The sequence below is a fragment of the Cynocephalus volans genome, chromosome X (assembly GCF_027409185.1).
Source record: "Cynocephalus volans isolate mCynVol1 chromosome X, mCynVol1.pri, whole genome shotgun sequence".
Lineage (NCBI taxonomy): Eukaryota > Metazoa > Chordata > Mammalia > Dermoptera > Cynocephalidae > Cynocephalus > Cynocephalus volans.
Window position 1 is genome coordinate 121,674,240 of NC_084478.1, and position 22,128 is coordinate 121,696,367.

Consider the following 22,128-nt stretch of genomic DNA (forward strand, 5'->3'; position numbering starts at 1 on the left):
TTTCTTTTTTTCTTTCAAAAAATTTTAACTTTATTGAGGTATAATTTACAAAGGATGAAATTTACCTACTTTAAGTGTCCAATGAGTTTTGACGTATATAACCACCATCATAATCAAGACACACACACATACTGGTATACATTTCTAGGAGTTTTAAGACCTATATGTATTGCCATAGCCACCACCACAATCAGGATAGACAGCAGTTCCATCACTCTCCAAAATTCCCTAGTGTTGCCCCTTTGTAATCAAATTTTCTTCAACTCCTGTCCCCTGGCAACCACTGCTCTGTCCTCCATCCCTAGAATTTGCCTTTTCCATGATGTCATATAAATGGAATTATATAGTAGGTAACCTTTAGAGACTGACTTTTTTTTTTGGCTGGCTGGCCGGTATTGGGATCCAAACCTGTGAATTTGGTAATATCAGCACCATGCTCTAACCAAGTGAGCTAACCAGCCAGTGTGAGACTGACTTATTTTTACTCAGCATAACACCTTGGAGATTCATCTATGTTTTTGTATGTATCAGTAGTCCATTCAGTGTTATTGCTGAGTAGTTTTTCATTACTTGGATATACAACACTTTATTCATTTGCCTATTGAAGAATATTTGGGTTTCCAGTTTTTAGCAATTATGAATAAGGATTCAGTGAACATTCATGTACAGGTTTTTGTGTGAACATAGGTTTATATTCTTAGCTTAAATATCTAGAAGTGGTATTGCTGGGTCTTATGTAAGGGTATGTTTAGCTTTATAGTAAACTGCCAAACTGTTTTCCGGAGTGGCTATACTATTTTTCATTCCCACTCGTTGCTCTATATTCTCTTCAGGGGTTGTTGGACTTTATTTTATTTTAATTTAATTTTTATTTTTTAATTTTTTTTAGAAAAGTAAAAAATACATACTTTATTATCCCAACTTCCATCCTCAAATCTTTGTTCATTTGAAATAGCCTAGTGTTTATTTTTACATTTAGCCTCACTTTCCCACCACAAAATCAGTCATATATTAAGAAGTCAAAATAGCAAAGGTGTATTATGTGGATACATTTATCATTCTTGCTGCTAATAATTTTTACTCTAGAATGTTATTAAGCTGGAAGCAGTGTGGTGTTTGGATTTTAAAAGTTTAGCTATTCTGGTATGTAGTGGGATCTTAGTATGGTTTTAATTTGCATTTCCCAAATGGCTAATGATGTTGAACATTTTTTCATATGCTTATTTACCATCTACATATCTTTGGTGGTGAAGTATTTTTTCAGATCCTTTGCCCATTTTTATTGGGTCATTTATTTTCTTATAGGTGGATTTGAGAGTTTTTAAAAATATATACGTACATATATATATATATATTCTGAATACAAACCTTTTGTCAGATATGTGACTCGCAAATATTTTCTTCCAGTCTGCATCTTGTGTTTTTATTATTTTAATTGTGTCTTTCCCAGAGCAAACTGTTTTAATTTTGATAAAGTCAAAATTACCAAATTAATTAAATACTCAATTTATCAAAATTTTTAATAGTTGTGCTTTTTGTGTCATGTCTAGGAACTTTTTACCTAACCCAAGGTCATGAAGATTTTCTTCTGTTTTCCTCTACAACTTTTATAGTTGTAAGATTTGCATTTACTTTCTGATCACTTTGAGTTTCATTTTTTATAAAGGATGAGGTTTACATTTTCTTTATTTTTATGCAGTTTTAGTTTTGGTGAAATTACGCAGAAGGCACAGATAGTTAGTTCCCATACCGTCCTCACACACACATATACACAGTTTCTCCTATTTTTGACATGTTGTTAGTGTGGTACATTTGTTACAATTATGAATCAATATTGATATATTATTATTAACTTAATTTTACATTAGGGTTCCCTCTTTGTATTGTATGATTCTATGCGTTTTGCCAAATGCATAGTGTCATGTATTCACCATGATAGTATCATACAGAAAAGTATTGCTGCACTAAAAATCCTCTGTGCTCCACCTATTCATCCCTCCTGCCCTCTCTCCCTTCCTTATCTCCTGAAACCCTGGCAACCACTGATTTCTTTTTTCCATTACCTCAAACATTTATCCTTTCTTTGAGTTGGAAGCATTCAAAATCCTCTCTTCTAGCTAATTGAAACTATACAATAAATTGTTGTTAATTATGGTCACCCTACAGTGCTATAGAACACTAGATATTTTTCCTCCTATTTAGGTACATTTTTGTATCTGTTAACCAACCTCTCACTATCCCTCTTCCCCACTACCCTTTCCAGTCTCTGGTAACTACTATTCTGTTCTCTACTTCTATGTGATCAACTTTCTTAGCTTCCACATATCAGTGAGAACATGTGGTATTTCTTTTTCTGTTCCTGGCTTACTTTACTTACCATAATGTCCTCCAAGCTCATCCATGTTGCCATGAATGACAGGATTTCATTCTGTTTTTATGTCTAAATAATATTCCATTGTGTTTATATACCAAATTTTCTTTATCTGTTCATTGATGGACACTTGGGTTTATTCCATATCTTGGCTATTGTGAATAGTGCTGCAGTAAACATGGGAGTGCAAATATCTCTTTGATGTACTGATTTCCTTTCCTTTGGATATATACCCAGATGTGGGATTGCTGGATATTATGGTAGTTCTATTTGTAGTTTTCTGAGGAATTTACACTGTTTTCCATATGGTTGTACTAATTTATGTTCCCACCAACAGTGTATAAAGAATTGCTCTTTCTTTGCATCCTCACCAGCATTTGTTGTTTTCTGTCTTTTTGATAATAGCCATTCTAACTGGGGTGAGATGATATCTTATCGTGATTTTGTTTTGCATTTCCCTGATGATTAGCGTTCTTGAGCATTTTCTCATACACCTGTTGACCATTTGTATGTCTTCTTTTGAGAAATGTCTATTCAGCTCATTTGCCCATTTTTTGATTGGATTATTTGTTTTCTTGCTGTTGAGTTGTTTGAGTTCCTTGTATATTCTGGATATTAAACACTTGTCGGATGCATACTTTGCAAATATTTTCTCCTGTTCTGCAGGTTGTCCCTTCACTCTGTTGATTATTTCCTTTGCTGTTCAGAAGCTTTCTAGTTTCATATAATATCATTTGTCTATTTTTGCTTTCTTTGCCTGTACTTTTGAGGTCCTCTTCATAAAGTCTTTGCCTAGCCTGATGTACTGGAGTATTTCCCCTGTTTTCTTATAGTAGTTTCATGGTTTCAGGTCTTACATTTAAGTCTTTAATCCATTTTGAGTTGATTTTAGTATATGATGAGAGATATGGGGCCTAATTTCATTCTTCTGCATATGACTGTCTAGTTTTCCCAGCACCATTTATTGAAGAGACTGTCCTTTCCAATGAATACTCTTGATGCCTTTATTGGAAATGAGTTGGCTGTAATACACGGCTTTAACTAAATGATAGCGGAAAAAAAAATCAACTGGGCATGCTAGACTACTAGATATCCACATTCAAAAGAATGAAGTTGAACTCCTATGTGGACAAAACAATGCAAAATGATCACAGACCTACATTTAAGATATAAAAACTATAAAACTAAAAATATTAGGGGTAAATCTTCATGACCTTGGATAAGACAATGATTTTTTTATATATGACACCTAAAGCCAAGTGAAAAAAGAAAAAAATAGGTAAATTGGACCTCATCAAAATACAAAAACTTTTGTACTTTGAAGGACACCATAAAGAAATGGAAAGACAACCCATATAATGGAGAAAATAATTGAATGTTATATATCTGATTAGAGACTTGCATCAAGACATATAAAGAACAATTTCAACTCAACAATAAAAAGACAAATAAACCAATTAAAAAATGGGCAAGGCACTTGAATAGACATTTCTCCAAATAAGATGTACAAGTGGCCAAGAAACACCTGAAAAGATTCTCAACATCATTAGTCATCAGGGAGATTCAAATCAAAACCACAATGAGATACCACTTCATACCCACTAGGATGACTACAATAAAAAAAGACATATAATAACCAGTGTTAGTGAGGATATGGAAAAATTGGTCTCATATTCTGCTGGTGGGAATGTAAAATGGTGCAGGCACTTTGGAAAACAGTCTGGCAGTTCCTCAAAAGGTTAAACATAGAGTTACCATATGACCCAGCAATTTCACTCCTAGGTATATACTCAAGAGAGATGAAAACTTGTACACGAATGCTCATAGTAGCATTTTTAATAATAGCCAAAGAATGAAAATGACCCAAATGTTCATCAGCCAATAAATGGATAAACAAAATGTGGTATATTCATACAAAGAAATATTATCTGGTATTAAAAAGGAATGAAGTACTGATACATGCTATAACACTGATGAAGCTTGAAATTATTATGCTAAGTGAAAGCAGCCAGTCACAAAAGGCTGTATTGCATGATTCCATTTCTAGGAAATGATCAGAATAGACAAATTAGAAAGAATAAGTAGATTGGTGGTTGCCAGGGGCTGGTATAAAAGGGGAATGGGGAGTAAGTGTTAATGGGTATGGGTTTCATTTTGGAGTTAAGAAATATTTTGGAATTAGATAGTGGTGATGATTGCATATATTTGTGAATATAGTAAAACCAATGAATTGTGCAGTTTAAAAGAGTGAATTATACAGTGTGTAAATTATATCTCAATAAAACTGTTATTTTTTAAAATGCAAAAGAATTTTAAAAAATTCTTGTGCGGGTCTATGTCTAGATTCTCTATTTTGTTACATTAATCTATGTGTCTGTCTGTTCGGCATACGACACTGTCTTGATGACTGTAGCTATATAGTAAGTGTCAAAATTGGGTAGAGTGATTCCTTCCACTTTAATTTTTTTTTGTCAAGATTGTTTTAGCTATTCTTGGGCCTGTGCCTTTCCACATAAATTGTACAAGAAGCTTGTCTATGTCTACAAAGAAGCTTACTGAGATAAAGGGATTTCATGAACCTCTGGATCAATTTTGGGAGAATTAATATCTTTATTCTAATGACTCTTCTAGTCCACGAATATAGTATGTCATTTCTTTCATCATGTTTTATAATTTTCAGTGTACAAATCCTGTACATGTTTTGGTAAACTTATACCTAATATTTCATTTTCTTTACAGCTGTCAGTGGTATGGTCTTAGTCTGTTAGTGATGCTGTAACAAAATATCATAAACTTCTGTGGATTATAAACAGCAAAAATTTATTTCTCACAGTTCTGGGGGCTGGGAAGTCCTAGATCAAGGTGTCAGCAGATTCAATATCTGGTGAGAACCGTTTCTTTGTTGTAACCTCAGATGATTAAAAAAAAAAAGGAATAAGGCAGCTCTCTGGGGCCTATTTTATAATAGCACTAATCCCATTCATGAGGGCTCTGCCTCCATGATCTAATAATCACCTACCAAAGGCTCCATTTCATACCATCATTGTTGATTAGGTTTTCAACATATGAATTTTAGGGGACACAAACATTCAGACCATAGCATGTGCTGTATTTTAAAATTTCAGTTGCCAATCGTTTATTGCCAGTATATATTAATTTTTGTGTGTTGACTTTGTATTCTGTGGTCTTGTTAAACTCATTTTTAGTGCTAAAAAATTTTTTGGTAGATTCTTGAGGATTTTCAACATGCACAATCATATAATTTCCAAATGAAGATAGTTTTCCTTCTTCCTTTCTAATCTGTATATCTTTAATGTTTTTTCTTTCCTTATTGAACTCTCTAGAGTCTTCAGCACAATGTGGAATAGAAGTAGTTAGAGTGGATATACTTTTTTTGTTACTGATCTCAGGTAAAAAGTCTTCAATCTTTTGCCATTAATTTTAATATTAGCTGTAGATTTTTGTGGATGCCTTATATCAGGGTGTAGAAGTTACCGTCTATTCTTAGTTTGTTGAGACCTTTATTTTAAAAAAATCATAAATGTATATTGATCAGTTGGTATGATCAAGGGGTTTTTCTTGTTTAAACTGTTAATATGAATGCATTTCCCAGATAAATACCATTGGGTCATTTAAGGGTAGTTTTGCTGGATATAGAATTCTTAGTTGGCAGTTATTTGCTTTAAGTATTTTGTATACGTCATCACAATGACTACTAATCTCATTGGTTTTGATGAGCAATCAGCTGTTATCTTATTGAGGATCTCCTGTACATGGTGGAGTCATTTTAATCCTGCTGCTTTTAAGATTCTTTCTTTGTCTTTAACTTTGACAGTTTGACTATGATGTGAATCTCTTAGTATTTATCCTACAAGGAGTCCTCAAACTCTTTGATGTGTGAATTAATTTTTTCATCAAATTTGGGAAGATTTTGTCCATTGTTTATTTTTTCTGCCCCTTTTTTCTCCTTCTGGAATTCCCATTATGTGTATGTTGACACATTTGATGGTGTCCCACAAATCTGTGAGGTTCTGTTCATTTTTCTTCATCCTTTTTCTTTCTGTTCCCAAGACTGGACATCTTAATTGACCTATCTTCAAGTTGATTATTTCTTGTGCCAGCTCAAATCTGCAGTTGAGCCTCTCTAGTGACTTTTTCATTCTGTAATTGTGATTTTCAAGTCTAGAATTTTGATTTGATTCTGTTTTATAATTTCTATTAATTTATTAATTTTCTCTATTTGGTGAGACATTGTACTCATATTTTAATTTTTTATATATAATTTCCTTTAATTCTTTGAGTGTGATTAAAATAACTGGTTTAAAGTTGTTATCTAGTAAATCCAACATCTGAGCTTCCTCAAGGACAATTTATATTGAAATCTTTTTCTCCTGTATATGGACCATACTTTCCTATTTTTTGCATGTTTTGTCATCTTTTTTGGTTAAAACCAGACATTTTAAGCAATATAATGTGACTACTGTGGAAATCTGATCCCCTCCCACCAGGGTTTGTATTTGTTGGTGTTTATTTAGTGACTTTGAATAATCCTGTTAAGTTTGTATTTTTGTCATAGGAAGCCACTGAAGTGTCTTCTCAATTAGCCTAGTGCTCAGTTAATGATTGCACAGAGATTCCATTAAATGCCTTGAATCAGTAAGTCTCCCATTCTTTGCTAAGGGACTCATGCATTGTGACACACCTTCCATGCTCCTGCAGTTTAAAACTCTGCTTTAGCCTTTCTTTACTGCTTGTGAAGGACTTAAGGTTATAAAATAACAGAGGTAATTTTTTTTGAGGCAGATATATTACATGTTATTGGATAAATTTGGCTTAAGTTTTCTTGGCAGTTAAATAGAAAAGGAAAAAAAGCCTGAATTAGTTATCATGTTTTAGTTGTTCTGACAAAACAAAAAAAAAAAGAAAAAAAAAGAAGAAGAAGAAGAAGAATGTATCTGCAGAGAATTTTTTTTTTTTCTTTCTGGAATCATTGCTACAGATAGATACTCTGGGGAAAAATGGGTTCTGGAATATGGAAATAATATAGCTTTCTCTGTCAAAAGCTTACAGTGTAAGGACAAAAATGAAAATCTCTTTCTTTACTAGCACATGAGATTTTTAAAAGGACAGTAGATTAGTCCATTTTGTGTTGCTATAACAGAAATACCTGAGACTGGGTAATTTATAAGGAACAGAAGTTTATTTGGCTTATGATTCTGGGACAGCTGCATCTGGCATGGGCCTCAGGCTGCTTCTACTCATGGTGGAAAGTGGCAGCAGCTGGCGGGTACAAGCAGATCACATGATGAGAGAGGAAGCAAGAGAGAGAGAGGAGGTGCCAGGGTCTTTTAAACAACCAGCTCTTGTGGGAATTAGAGAGCGAGATCTCACTCAAGTCCCCCTCTTCCAGGGAGAGCATTAATCCATTCATAGGGATCTGCCCCCATTCAAACAGCTCACAACACTGCCACATTGGGGATCGGATTTCCACATGAGTTTTGGCAGAGACAGCACATCCAAACTCAATCAGTCAGTTATGCCTTACAATGTTGGTTTGGAGTAGTTTTTGAATATGCATTCGGTCTGTGCATGAATCCTAGAATTTGCTCATTGGCCTTCCAGATATTACATGAAAGCTTTCATTTTGCTCTCCAAGCAGTGCTTGGCTGTCATATTAAAGGAATGAATGATTGAGTTCAAGAATGACATTCAATAGAATAGGAATTTTTACACCTGATTCCATGGATGAAGTTAATGGGGTTAATGGATCTATTAAAATTGTGCATAAAATATTGAGTGTTTTGCATTTTTCTGTACTTTCATCATATTCTCAAAGGAGTCTGCATTCCTGAAAATGGTTAAGAACCATGGAACTGGAGGATTGTGTTGACTTCTGAGATCTCCCATTGCCTGTTTCTGAGTAAGAGATACTAACCAGCTGTTAATGGATAAATTGAGGATACCTCTCTTTTCTAAGAGTGACTAAATTGCTTTAGGTCAAGTGAGCGGTAAATTCAAAATAAAAATGAAGCCTTTAGATTGAAATTAGGTACTTATTAGATCCACTGCTAGGTTTTGTTATTTAATGAGTTAATAAGCACATATATTATCATATGACATATTTGTTTTTCATATTTTGATAACTATTTCAATATGATTTCTTTCTTTTGTAATTTTATATATTTTATTTTGATGTAGCCTATTTTAGCTATTTTCTCTTTTGTCGCTTGTACTTTTGCTGTCCTAATCTAAAAAACCATTGCCTAACTTAAGGTCATGAAGATTTACTCCTGTGTTTTCTTCTACGAGTTTATTTTTTAGCAACAGCTTTATTGAGATATATTCCATATACCATAAAATTAATATTTTAAAATGTACATTTTAGTAGTTTTTAATATATTTACAAAGTTCAGCAACTATCACCACTATCTAGTTTCAGAACATTTTCATCACTCCAAAAAGAAACCAATTAGCATTCACTTCCCAGCACTCCCTCCTTACCATCCCCCATCTCTGCCAACCACTAATCTACTTTTGTCTCTATGGATTTATCTGTTTTGAACATTTTATATAAATGGAATTATACAATATTGGTCCTTTATGTGTGGATTCTTTCACCTAGCATAATGTTTTTAAAGTTTACCCATGTTGTAACATGAGCCAGCACTTCATTCTTTTTATGGCTGAATAATATTCCATTGTATGGAAAAATCACATCTAGTCTGTCCGTCCATTCATCAGTTGATGGCCATTTCGGTTATTTCCGCTCTTTTCTATTATGAATATGCTGCTATGAATATTTGTGTACAAGTTTTTATGGAGGCATATGTTTTTGATTCTTTTGGGTATAAGCCTAGGGATGGAATTGCTGGCTCCTATGGTAACACTGTTTTTAACTATTTGAGGAATTTCCCTACTGTTTTCCAAAGCAGCTACACAATTGTACTTTCCCAGCAGCAATACATGAGGGTTCTAATTTCTCCACATCATCACCAACACTTGTTACCCTCTGTGTTTTTTATTATAGCCATCCTAGTGGGTATGGCGTGGTATTTCATTCTGGTTTTAATTTGCATTTTCCTCATGATGAATGATGTAGAGCATGTTATCATGTGCTCATTGGCCATTTGTATATCTTATTTGGAGAAATGTCTTTTCATATCTTTTGCCTGTTTTAAAAATTGGGCTGTTTTGTATTATTGAGTTATAAACATTCTTTGTATGTTCTGGATACTAGTCCCTTATTAGGTCTATAATTTGCAAATGTTCTCTTTCATTCTGTGAGTTGTCTTTTCCTCATCTTGATGGTATATATTGAAGCACAAAATTTTTTAATTTTGATGAAGTCCAACTTACAAATTATCTCATAATGTGTGCTTTTGGTGTCATAATTATGAAAACACTGCCTAATCCATGGTCACCAAGATTTACTCCTTGGTTTCCTTCTAAGAGTTTCATCTCTTACATTTAGGTATTTGTCCCATTAGAGTTAGCTCTACTTCATTCTTTTGCATGTGGATATCCAGCTGTTCCAGCACCATTTGTTGAGAAGACAAGTCTTTCTCCATTGAATTGTCTTGACAAAAACTCAATTGACTATTAAAAAAAAAAAGATATTTCTTCTGAACCTTCAATTCTATTCCATTGATCTATATGTCTATTCTCATGCCAGCACCACACTGTTTTGATTGCATAGCTCTGTAGTAAGTTTCGAAACTGGGAAGTGTAAGTTCTCAAAGTTTGTTAATCTTTCTCAAGATTGTTTTGGCTATTTAGAGTCCCTGGCATTTCCATATGAATTTTAGGAGCAGCTTGTCAATTTCTGCAAAAGCAAAATATATTTTTTATATACGTAAAAGTATTATTCTAGATAAGGAAACTAAAGGCTTCACAAGTCAGTCAAAAAGATCCATGCCACTAAAAAATTAAGAAGACACCTTTATTATTATTATATTGTTTTTTTAAAATATAGCAGCATTTTTTAATAAGAAGAGACAATTGGAAACAATTCAAAATGTCTAGTATTAAGTTACACTGGTTAAATGTATTATTATATAAGATGGCTGTTTCTTATACATAATTAAGTGAAAAAAGCAAATTTTAAGCATCTGGCTATATTTATAGATGTGTAATAATGTTAACACGTTATATATATTTTTACATATTACATATATAAAATAATGTGTTAACATTCATTATCTCTGGATGATGGATATCTGCTTTAAATTTTTTTTAGATTAATTTTATTATTTGTTTTTAACAAGGAACCTATATTGCCTTTGAGAAAAAGGGGAGAAGGATTTATTTTAATCAAAACTTTGCTTTTTTAATAAAACTTTTAGAAGACACCTTTAATTAACATACTAATTATCCATGGAAAGCTTTCCTATCACTCTGCACCTTACACATATTTCTATTAAGGGTTAAACTTTACGTTAAAAACAGGGTGTTTTGACTGATTTTGGAATATTAGGATATTGGGATAATTTACACTGAGATGGCAGGAGTGATGACAATTTTTATTGATGACCTCACCTTTCCATTCCCCAACTATTGCCAAAGAATACATCATTCCTGAGGGAAAATTCTTTGAAAGCAAAGCAAAAAAGAGCATTAGAAGAAACACTGAACTCTGTATCACCTTATTTCATCCTGATGACAAATTCATAACAAGTCTGCATTCTCTATCTTTCCTTCTGTCTGTCCATCCTAGAATTAGAATTTACAAATGACATGGTCATCACAGGGATAAATACTGACATATTTATTGAGTTAAAAAATGAAGCCATTCTTTTTGAGGCAGAAAATAAATCTAATTTAGCCGATTGGTTTGGAAATGATGATTGGCTTTTCCAGTTAGGATATTTTCTTTTTTTTTTTTTTTTTTTTTTTTTTTTTCCGGTGACCGGCGCTCAGCCAGGAAGTGCACCGATCATCCTTATATAGGATCTGAACCCGCGGCGGCGGGAGCGTCGCCGCGCTGCTAGCGCAGCACGCTACCGAGTGCGCCACGGGCTCAGCCCCAGTTAGGATATTTTCTGTAAACTGCTAAATCTGCAGCTTTAAAGTTTTGGTAAAATTATATTTAAAGCATGTGATAAGACAAAAAGCATTTTATAAAAAATGTCCTATTGGTAAAGGTGTATTAAAGTTATTAAAATTTCTATTTTCCATATCATGAATTGTGTTTAGTATGTTGGGTTAAACACAGTGCTTCTAAGTAAAAGAGTAATTGGTATATTTAATAATTATTTGATAAAGTTTTAGTAAAGGATTTTTGGTTTTATCTCAAAGCATAAGGCTTAAAATAAAAATTATTATCTCAGTTTTTGTGGATAAGGGATCTGGGTGTGGCAAAGTTGTGTGCCTCTGGCTCAAGCTCTCTTGCAAGGCTATAATCAAGGTTTTGGCTGGAGCTAACATCTCATCTGAATACTGAACTGAAGGAGGATTTTCTTCCAAACTCACTTGGAAGTTGGCTGGATTCAGTTCCTCGTGGGCTGTTGGACTAAGGACCTTAGTCCCTTGCTGGCTGTTGGCCAGAGGCCTGCCTCAGTTCCTTGCCATGTGGGCCTCTCCATATGGCAGCTCATAACATGCTAGCAGGGTTCCCTCAGAATGAAAGAGGGAGAGAAAAGCCACGATCTTATTGTAACCTATTCTTGGAAGTGACATCACTTTTGCCATATTTTTTTTCTTTTGGCTTTTCAAAGGTATAATTGACAAAAATTGCATTTTGTTTATAGTGTAGAACATGATTTTTGATATATGTATACATTGAGAAATGATTAAATCAAGCTAATTAACATATACATCATTTCACATAATTACATTTTTTTTGTGGTGAGAACATTTAAGATCTACTCTCTTCGCAATTTCAAGTATATAATACATTATTATTCACTACAGTCACAGTGCTATACAATAATCTCCAGACTTTTGCCATATCCTCTTTGTTAGACGTGAGTCTCTAGGTCCAGCCCACACTCAAGGGGAGAGGATTGCATAGGGATCAAATATCAGGAAGTGGAGATTGTAGGGTTCCATTTTAAAGGCTACCTACCACAGTAGTGTTTCCCAGAAATCGAGAAACTGAATGACTGTAATCTGGGATAACAAATCCTTTAAGTCGGGTGGTTCTTAAGTCTTTGCCTTCAATAAAATTTAAGGAGAACCTAATCAAGCTGTCAGATGATGAATTATTAAAAATATTATTTTATGAAAAGTCATGACTTTTTGGCACACAACTCTGAATTCAAAAAAACTGAGTGACAATGGCATAATATAACTCTATTCATTCACATATAACTGATATAAAAAGTTTTCTTAGCACTTAATTTTATAAAAATGGGAACTAAAAATATAATTAATGCTGAATCTTATTCCTGAATATTACTCAATATTTATCTACAAATATAATAACTAGTTAGAAGAAAAGCTTCATTCATATCTTTAACAAATACGTTTTCAATAAAAATGTAATTTTATGTATAATAATTATCAAAAATTCTATTTGTGTTCTTTTGAGCAGTTTTGTACTACTAATAATTGAATGATAACTAAATTCAGAAGAATGGTTTTAACATTTATTAGCTTATGGCTACAGGGAATAAAAAATTAAATTTCAATTTATACTTTTGTTATGAAGAAATATGACAAGGTAATAAAAAATAATAAATTTTGAATGTAAAAATTATATAACATTAGGGTAAAATCCTGTGGGGATATAATAGAATGGAAGTAAGAATTCAAAGAGAAAAAGGAATGATGTAAACATTCTGCTCTTAAAGAAGAGTTTAGTCATTTATTTTTTAAACATATGGTTATGAGTAACAAGTTGCTGTGGTATTCAGATTCCACTGGATACATTTAAATGTGTAATTGCATAGTTTTTTTTAAAATTTCAACGTCTACCATATTCCAGAAATTACATCTTTTGCACCTGTTTAAACTTAAGATGAAAAATTTAGACACCAATCCAAAAGTATATATGGAGATACATAAATTTTTTTTTCCAAATTTATTAGCAGGTATGCCAGAAAAATTTTGAATGCCCTTGATGAGAATCTGAACTAAGACAGCTTCAATATATAAATTGCACACACACATGCACACACATGATTATAGCTATAATAACTTTCACTGTCCTTTAATCCTGCCATGGGGAAATGGTGTTGCTGTAGGCAATTTAGGTTGCAGAGGAGGATAGGAGGTTAGAGCAGTATGAAATAGTGAGAGGAAACATGCCATTATAGCAGGGGTGTGCGAGTCAAACAAACCATGGTTTGGAATACTGCTCTGCTACTTATTAGCTGCGTGACCTCAGACCAATAAATTCAAGTCTTCAAGTCGTGTTTTCCTCAACTGTAAAAATGCGGGGAGAGGAATACCTACCAAGCCGAATTATTGTAGAAGTCAATGTCAATTCTTAGGCTATGCCTGTTATGTAGCAAGAACTATGTAATTGTTGGTTACTTCCCCTATATTTCTGAACCTATAATACCAAAAACAAAGCTTGAATTCTTATTTTACCATTCGATGGCCCAGAATAGCCAACCTGCCATCCTTGGAAATACGTCTATGTTTCTCTAGCACAGCTCTTAAAATGAAGTAGTTTCTTAAAATGAACTGAGTCACATTTTCAAAACACAGAATTCTATCTCTAGACATATTAAAAAAAAAAGAATGATGATACAACTCATGTGGGTATTCTGTTATTTTCTAATGAACTTGGCTAGATGCCCTAGTAGCTAGAAATCCTCTTTTAAAAAAAAAATCCCTGTGTGAGTTTAGCTTTTTGTTTTTATGTGTTTTAAGCAATAGCAGTTATGTCCTTTTTTTTTTTTTTTTTTTTGTAAAATTGTTTTCTAAAGGTCTGGTGGGGGGGATTATTTGATTTTGACAAAGAATGAAAACATGCAGTGGGCCAAGTTATAAACCATAGGCAACTTTTTTTGAACTTAGAAGGCTTTCTGGAGTGTCTCATCGCATCTACCCCACTCAGGTAAAGATACGATTTTAGTTAAGCATTTTGAAAATGGCTCATAGTCCCCAATTGCTACCATTCCATTCCCCTGGTGCTCAAGTGACCTCAGGTTAATTACTATATAATAATTTAGCAGAGAAGGTACTGCAAATAATCCTCTCAACAGACTTTTCATTAATCGTGTATCAATTCATTATCCACCTTATCCATACATTCATTGATTCCTGTGTTGAGCAACTACCATCTTCCTGTCATTTTGCTAGGTGTTGGGTCCAGACAGTGGTGGTGGTGGGAATGCCACACAGAACACAGAGTATGGAGGTAACACCTGAATCCTAAAGATCAGCAAATAATAGACAATCTGGCAGAATTGGTTAAACAAGATGAGCTGTTAATTGATGAGTAAGATAAGCATTCATTCATACATTCATTCATTCAGCAAATTTGTGGAGACTGCCTGCTACATGCTAGGTGTTGGGATTATAGCAGTGAACAATATGGACAACAATATTATTTGGTGTATAGAAATCTATTTTATTTACAACCCTTAATCTAAATTGAATTGTAAGATTATGAATGTGGCTTTTGTATATATTTATCTAAAACTTACCTAAATATATAGATTTTCATTTGTCTGCATGGGACTAGTCTTTTACTTTATGTGACAGACAAATCAGACATTGGCTCTTCCCTTTGTGGTGATGCTTTGTTGTACTCTCTGTCCTACCCTTTCTACCCAACTATGACTTGGGAACATTTTCCCAGATCAGCCCCTGGCTGGGTGCTTTTGTGTAAGAGAGAACCTACACGACCATAGATAGTGGTCCTGTCTCTTCCCAACATTCCAAAATTTTTAGGGCTTTTGTGCTAACATAATGTTCACTTAATGACATATAGCCTTTAAGATGTTTTCTAATTCATGTGTGTGCTCTGCATTGCCTTTGCGCTGCTATAGAGCAAAACAGGGCTTCTATTTCTTTTTCTTTTCTTTTTTTTTTAAAGATGACCAGTAAGGGGATCTCAACCCTTGGCTTGGTGTTGTCAGCACCACGCTCAGCCAGTGAGCCAACGGGCCATCCCTATATAGGATCCGAACCCGTGGCCTTGGTGTTATCAGCACTGCACTCTCCCAAGTGAGCCACGGGCCAGCCCTTTCACAGTGCCAGTGTAATATACTCTGATGGTAGAGCACACCCTCAAATGTTGACTTGCTCAGATTCTGAGCACATGGCCATAGCTAGGTCAAATGAACATGTCTGTTCAATTTCACATTTCTGAAGAAATCCAAGCTCAAGGTTATTTTCCTTATGATCAAACTACAAAGCCAATTTCCCACCAGTTTTTGACAAAGTCTTATGAACTCTCTCAGATCTCCTGCCAACGAGCATCTTGCCTAGCAAATTGAAAAACTTTATCACATAATGCAAAGGGAGCATGGCAGGTACCAACCCAGCAAAAGCAGAGCTAATAATAACACTTAAGCAGAAAGGCTCCCGAGAATCTTGGTCCCTATGGCAGGATGGTTGGAGCAATATTTGGGGCAAGGGTACATTTTGGCATCCTTTAACTAGTAGCTATTTACTTCACTTAAGTATAAGACCAGCTCTGTTTCCCTTTGATGGGAAAGCAACACAAATCACTGTGACATACATACCCCAAAGACAGGTGAGATAATTCATTTTTTTCTGACATCTCAAGGGAAGTCTACCTCACTTGGACTGGTTTCTTCTGGCAGAATTCAGGGCGTGTTTATCAAATGTGGGTGTGTATCAAAATCATATGGCTCATTTGTTAAAAATGCTGATTTATTTATTTATATTCAGCCTCAGAGCCAAAAATGCAATTTTAAAAAGATGTAAGCATTTTAAAGATATTCTAATTTTAAAACTCCATTTGTTTCAATTCATTTAAAAAAATGTGCATGAGTCTTCAAAATATGGAAGTAGATCAGGCCTTCCTCAACCACTTGTAGGCCCTGAAGCAGAGAAAGTTCCTTCGATCAGTATTCCCATACCTCTCGATGCTTTCCCCTGTAACTTATGACCTGTGTGCAGTGGTCTAGCCAGGAGCCAGTTGCCTGTCACAAAAAAGTCAGCAATCCTTCTGTCCTCCCTAAGGTTTCTAGGTGGTTAGTATTTACTGTTCTATTCATTCTGGGGCCTGCTGGGAATTACTTTGATATTCGTTTATTTAGAGTGGAGCCCTCATGGCAACCTCAATTTAAGTGTACAAACTCAGCTACAAAACATCAGGGTCAAAAAGAGAGCTCTGCCTCCAGCTGTAACTCACTGCTCATCCATTGCCCCCAACATTCCCATGCACCCTAGTACTGATGCCTCTTGATAGCACATTTAACCCTTCTCAAACTGCAAGAGCCCTCTCAGTGTGTGTTACAAACAGGTTCTTCTCCCTACTGAACATGTGCCGTGGTCTAGTGGGCAGCCGTTATGTCTGTTTCTCCCCCAGATGGGGACCACAAAGCAGATAAGATGTTACAGAATATGCCTATATTTGAGCTAGGCCTTGAGAGATTGGCAGCATATCTCCAGGCAGAGACAGAGGGAAAGAACTTTCAGAAAGAGATGAAAGTAAGAAAAGTCAGGAAGGGTATAGAGGTTCAACCGAATGAACTAATTGGGATTTGTTTATATCAGTGGTTCTCAAACTTCAGTGGGTATCAGAATCACCTGAGGTGCTTGCTAAAATGCAGATTCTTGGGTCCCACTGCACATCTACAAAAACTGATGCTCTGGGAGGCCTAAGAATCTACACTGTTTAACAAGTTTCTTTGGGTGATTTTGATGTAGGTGGTTGTCGGCCACACTTTAAGAAACACTAATTCAGGGATTCTACCTTCTGGTCCAGATATATTCACAAGCCAAAGCAGCTAACCAGCAGTTCTTCCTCCTTCCTACCCCCTACCCACCCCCCTTTCATCTCTCAGTTGACAGACAGTGGGAAGTAGGTATAATTTGTGCATCCCTGGTGATATTGTTATCAGGCCATACAGCAATATGAGCAATATGTTTATCACAGCTCTATTTACAATAGACAAGAGTTGGAACCAACCTAAATGCCCATCATTGGATGACTGGATAAGGAAAATGTATATATACACAAGGAATACTACTCTGTCATGAAAAAGAATGAAATTCTGCCATTCATAGCAACATGGATGAACTTAGAGAAAATTATGTTAAGTGAAATAAGCCAGGTACAGAAAGAGAAATACCACATGTCCTCACTCATAAGTGGGAGCTAAAAAAAAAAAAAAAAAAAAAAAAAAAAAAAGAATAAATAAAGAAAGATAAACAATCACAATAATTTGCTGAACTTTCAAAAGGAGAGGACACAACTGAGACCCACAGAAGTGGGAAAGTGGGAGTGGGAGGGGAGTTTCTGAGAAATTGGTAAAGGGCCACAAAAAATGATTACAATGTGTAAGGTTGAATGTATTAATTATCCTTATTTGAGCATTACATATTGTGCACAGGTATTGATATTCAATACTGTATCCTGCAGATATGTACAATCGTTTCAATAAAAAAAATTTAAAAATTTAAAACAAAGAAAATTATATAAATTTCAAATTACAGTGCCCATAAATAAAGTTTTATTGGCACACAGCCATGGCCATTCATTTATATATTGTCTATAGCTGTTTTTGTGTTACAACTGCAGAACTGGGTAGTTGAGACAGAAATATTATAGTCCACAAAGTCTAAGATATTCACTCTCTAGCCTTTTACAGAAATCATTTGCTAATCTGTGAACAATAAGCTTAGGTTTGATCAGCTTTGTCAGTTGCTCTCTCTTTACACATTAAAATGTTCTGGGAAGTCATAGGCATTAAAATTTATTAGTTTGTTCATTTATCCAATAAATATTAAGTGAGATCCTACTATGTTCCAGAAAATATATACTGATTAAGGATGGAGGGACTTCAGCATAAAATATCTCTGAGCAGATTAGTTTGCCTGTATGAAATGTATGAAATAAGGTTTTAAGAGAAAAACCATGCAGCATAGCTTCTTTGAAGACCCACTGGGTGAAGGAAACTTCTCTGTACCTACAGGAATCCTTAGGGCCATGCCAATGGGAACTTTGATGGAGTCAGTTGAGAGTTCTAGTCCCATTAGTCCAAACCTTCTTTAATAATTGGTGTTGATTTCCTAATGAATAAGCAGGCCCACGGTACTTTCTTTTCTTTCATTCTGGGAGATTCCTGATATGCCACATTTATTAGAATGGGCTTTGAGATAAATATTATTTCTTATCAAATCTTTGTGATTAGCTCACAATTTTATAGGCCCGGGCATTCTATAAGTTCAAATACCCAGGGGAAATTGGGAAAGAGAACAGAGGAAAAAGCAAAATCCTGTGAGAGTTGAAAGGGAAAAAAGAAAGAGAGAAATACAGTGACTCCACTTCCCCCCCACCCATTTTTACTCTTAGATCTCCATTTCTTTTTTAAACAAAAGCAGATTTTCTGTGACAGCTGAGATAATGTAGTTGTGCCGTCAGATCTCAAGTAAAAGGCAGATAATGCTGTGTGTTATAACCTCTGATGTTCCTCTGGGTATTTTGACTTCTGTGTTATAGCTAAAGGACACCTTCTGGCCCATTCTGCCCTTCACATTAATCTGGGCTATGGCATAGGGCTCCAGTGATCACAGGAAGAGAGAGAGAGAGAGGCCTTATTAATATTAGTAACTTGGAACTTGCATTTAGTTTTTAAACCTTGAGCTGCTCAGAAATTAAAGACCATTTGTATCGCTTAGCTTTCTAGTCAACTGATTCCTGGCACCCAGAACAAGGATGATGGGAATAAAGCAGAAAACAAGAAGTATTACTCCCCAACAATGACCTCTGGGTCATGGGCATTTGACTTGTCCACATACTTTGTAGCTTATGAAGAGAACATTCAGAGACCTTAGGAAGGCCAGGTCTTCTCCAAGGAACAATTCTTTCTGAACCTCAGCTGTGAAATATTTTGAGATACAAGCACAGTCATTTTTATCTCAGAATATTCATTGGTAATTGCTATTTTATGCAGAGGCTGAATGGCGCCTTTGTCTCGGGACTGTTGCACAGACCTGATTCTTTGCAAAACTGTGACAATGGTAACATTCTTTTCCAGTGCCTTCAATCTTTTTTTCTTGTTGGTGACCCCTTCCCAGTCTTCCTCAGGTACATTTCCCTCATGGTACCCCTCACTTGCCTGGCTCCATATGAAAACCTGATCTCAGTAAGGAATTGGATGTACTCATTTACACTGAGTCATAAGTGACCTACTAACAGGTCGGCGAAGAATTTCTGGATGACAGTGGGAAGATGTCTGTGAACTCTCTGAGATTTTATTCTAAACTTCACATATGTTTGCTCATACGTGCATCTCTCTTGCTCATATTCATCAGATTATCAAAGGAATCTATGACTTCAAAAAAGGTTAAGAGCAGTCTCAAGGTAAAGAAAAAAATGCAAATAGTGAAATTTGAAACTGTGGTTCCATGCTTGTGGACTCCATGACAGCAGGGACTGACTCTGTCTTATTCACCCATCAGTTGATGTCTTATTCGCCTACCAGCTAAAAATTCACCTATCAGTGCCAAAAATGTAGTAGTCCCTCGATAAATATTTGTCAAGTGCTATTATATATTCATCCCAGAGATGTTTATTGTTAATTTATTGTTAAGTGAATAAAGGAAAGAGTAAAGGACATCAACCGGCTTCTTTGAGCATTGGGACCTCTCTGTCACTGGCATAGTGGGTCCTGTTTCTGTATGCATTATATAAGGTAGCATCTCCATGACAATTACTGAGGTTTCTGATGAACATCCAGGACAGGCGAATCTGGGATACATAGGAGCAGCTCAGGCCTCTGCCCTGTTTTGTTGCCCTTTAGCAGAGGGAAAAAACATCCACTTCCTTTCATTTGCCCTCTTCCCATTCTCACTTGAATCTCTGTTCGTCACCAAAATCATAAGCAGGCAGTAGCAGCCACTGAAGGCTGTTGCTGCTGTTGGAAGCAGAGGCTGCTGCTTAGCAGAGATCTGCCAAAGTACGCCCTGAGAATTCTGAGGCGAAGAGTTCTCATCTCCAGCAGATGTGGCTCTCAGATAGGTTGCTGACAAAATCAGGAGCAGGCATTGATGCAGAATGACCAAGAAATCTGTTTCTGTATCACACCATCAGGGGGAGGGCCAGGCCAGGTCCAGGCAGGTTGCAGAGGTCTGAAAAGTCAGACTTTGGTGACCCCTGCAGCATTTGCAGAGAGAATGTTCCTCCCTCTTCCTGGAAGCTGGAAGTTGGAGTCCATTTGCTGGTGTGGATATAATGTCAAGAGAGGCTTTAGGCATGCAAGAGCTGTTTGGGAAAGAACAGGGCTGAGATGTCTCAAGGCAGGATGTGTAAGTTGAATGAGGAGTTCTTGTGCGAATGGGCTTGGTAGGCTGACCTGTTTACCCTCTGTGGGTGTGGTGCTCTTAGGTGGGTTGTTGGACTGTTCATTTGGGGAGGCTGGGAGTATTAGGGGCAGAGCTGAGAAGGAATCGGATGTTTGAAGTCTGATGGACACACTAAAAGAGAAAAAGAGAGCTAGTGTGTGTGGTTGGTATCTTAGCTTAGGAAATAGGCACTTAGTATCCAGAACCAAGGGAAAGGCTCCTTAGAGGATCCCTCTGATTAGAACCCAGGGGACAGTCAACGAGTCAATCAACTATGTGGAAGGGTAAAGTTGGGGAAGTCTGAGATGGGGTGGGAGTCGGGTGCAGTGTGTGAATCAGGGCCTGGGGGCTTGGGATGTAGTCAGGAAAGGAAGAGGTATGGTATCCTTGTTACTTTGGGTCAGACAGACCTTATTAAGAGTGTGCTCTTGGGCAAGTCACCTTAATCTCTGTGCCTCAGTTTCCTCAATCTATAAAATGAAATTAATAATAGTACTTTCTCATAAGGTTGTTGTGAGGGTTAAATGAGGTAATATCCACTAAAAGTGTTTTATATAGTGTCTGTACATAATAAGTACTCAGGAAATGGTAGTTATTAATAGTAGTTAGAATGACAATAGATAGAAAGCACTTAGTTCAGTGCCTGGCATTTAATAAAGACTTGTCTATATGCCAGATATTCTTATTCATTGTATTCTTATTACTGACTTCTCTAAGCCTTAGGGAACTGAGAAAGAGCTCAGCCTGGGCCTGGAAGTGGAGGCATGGGGCTTGTCCAGGACAGGGAGTTATTCTTGTGCTGAGCCAGGTAGACAGCAGTACGAGGGCCCACAATGGGGATGTAGGAAGCCACAAAAACAGACCTCATCTCCTTTGATTAGGCAGTCTCTGAATCTTGTCATGCAGCTCCTAGAGATGCAATTACTCTGCATGCTTCTCCTCATTGCTGGGACTTATTCCCTGTGGGGCAAGAAGGACTTCATTCCTATCTGAAAAGGCAGTTTCCTGGGGAATGAAGGATGGGAGGCAAAAAGAGTGAAGCCAGTCCCTACAGTCTTACCAGGCCTATCCCCGCTGATGTGCAAGCTATTTCCTTGCCTGAAATGAGATCATAACCCCCCTAACCCACTTTTCTGTCTTTCCAAATTTGACCCATTCTTCAAAGTTCTGTTCAATTGTACTTTCTACCTCACAGCATTCTGATCAGATGGGTACTAATTGGGGTGCAACAAGGAAAACAGAAATCACTCTAAGTCTTTCAAATCTAGAAGAATTAATAAAGGGATGGGTTATTCAGATTAATGGAAGAGCTGAGAAGCTAAACG

The 22,128-nt window shown here is 35.9% G+C and overlaps 1 protein-coding gene across 1 annotated transcript in view; it reads right to left on the reverse strand.

Moving 5' to 3' along the window:
- TRPC5 (transient receptor potential cation channel subfamily C member 5) overlaps positions 1-22,128 on the reverse strand; it is a 167,735-nt gene that overhangs the window by 5,559 nt on the left and 140,048 nt on the right. The gene's annotated exons all lie outside the window — the stretch shown is intronic.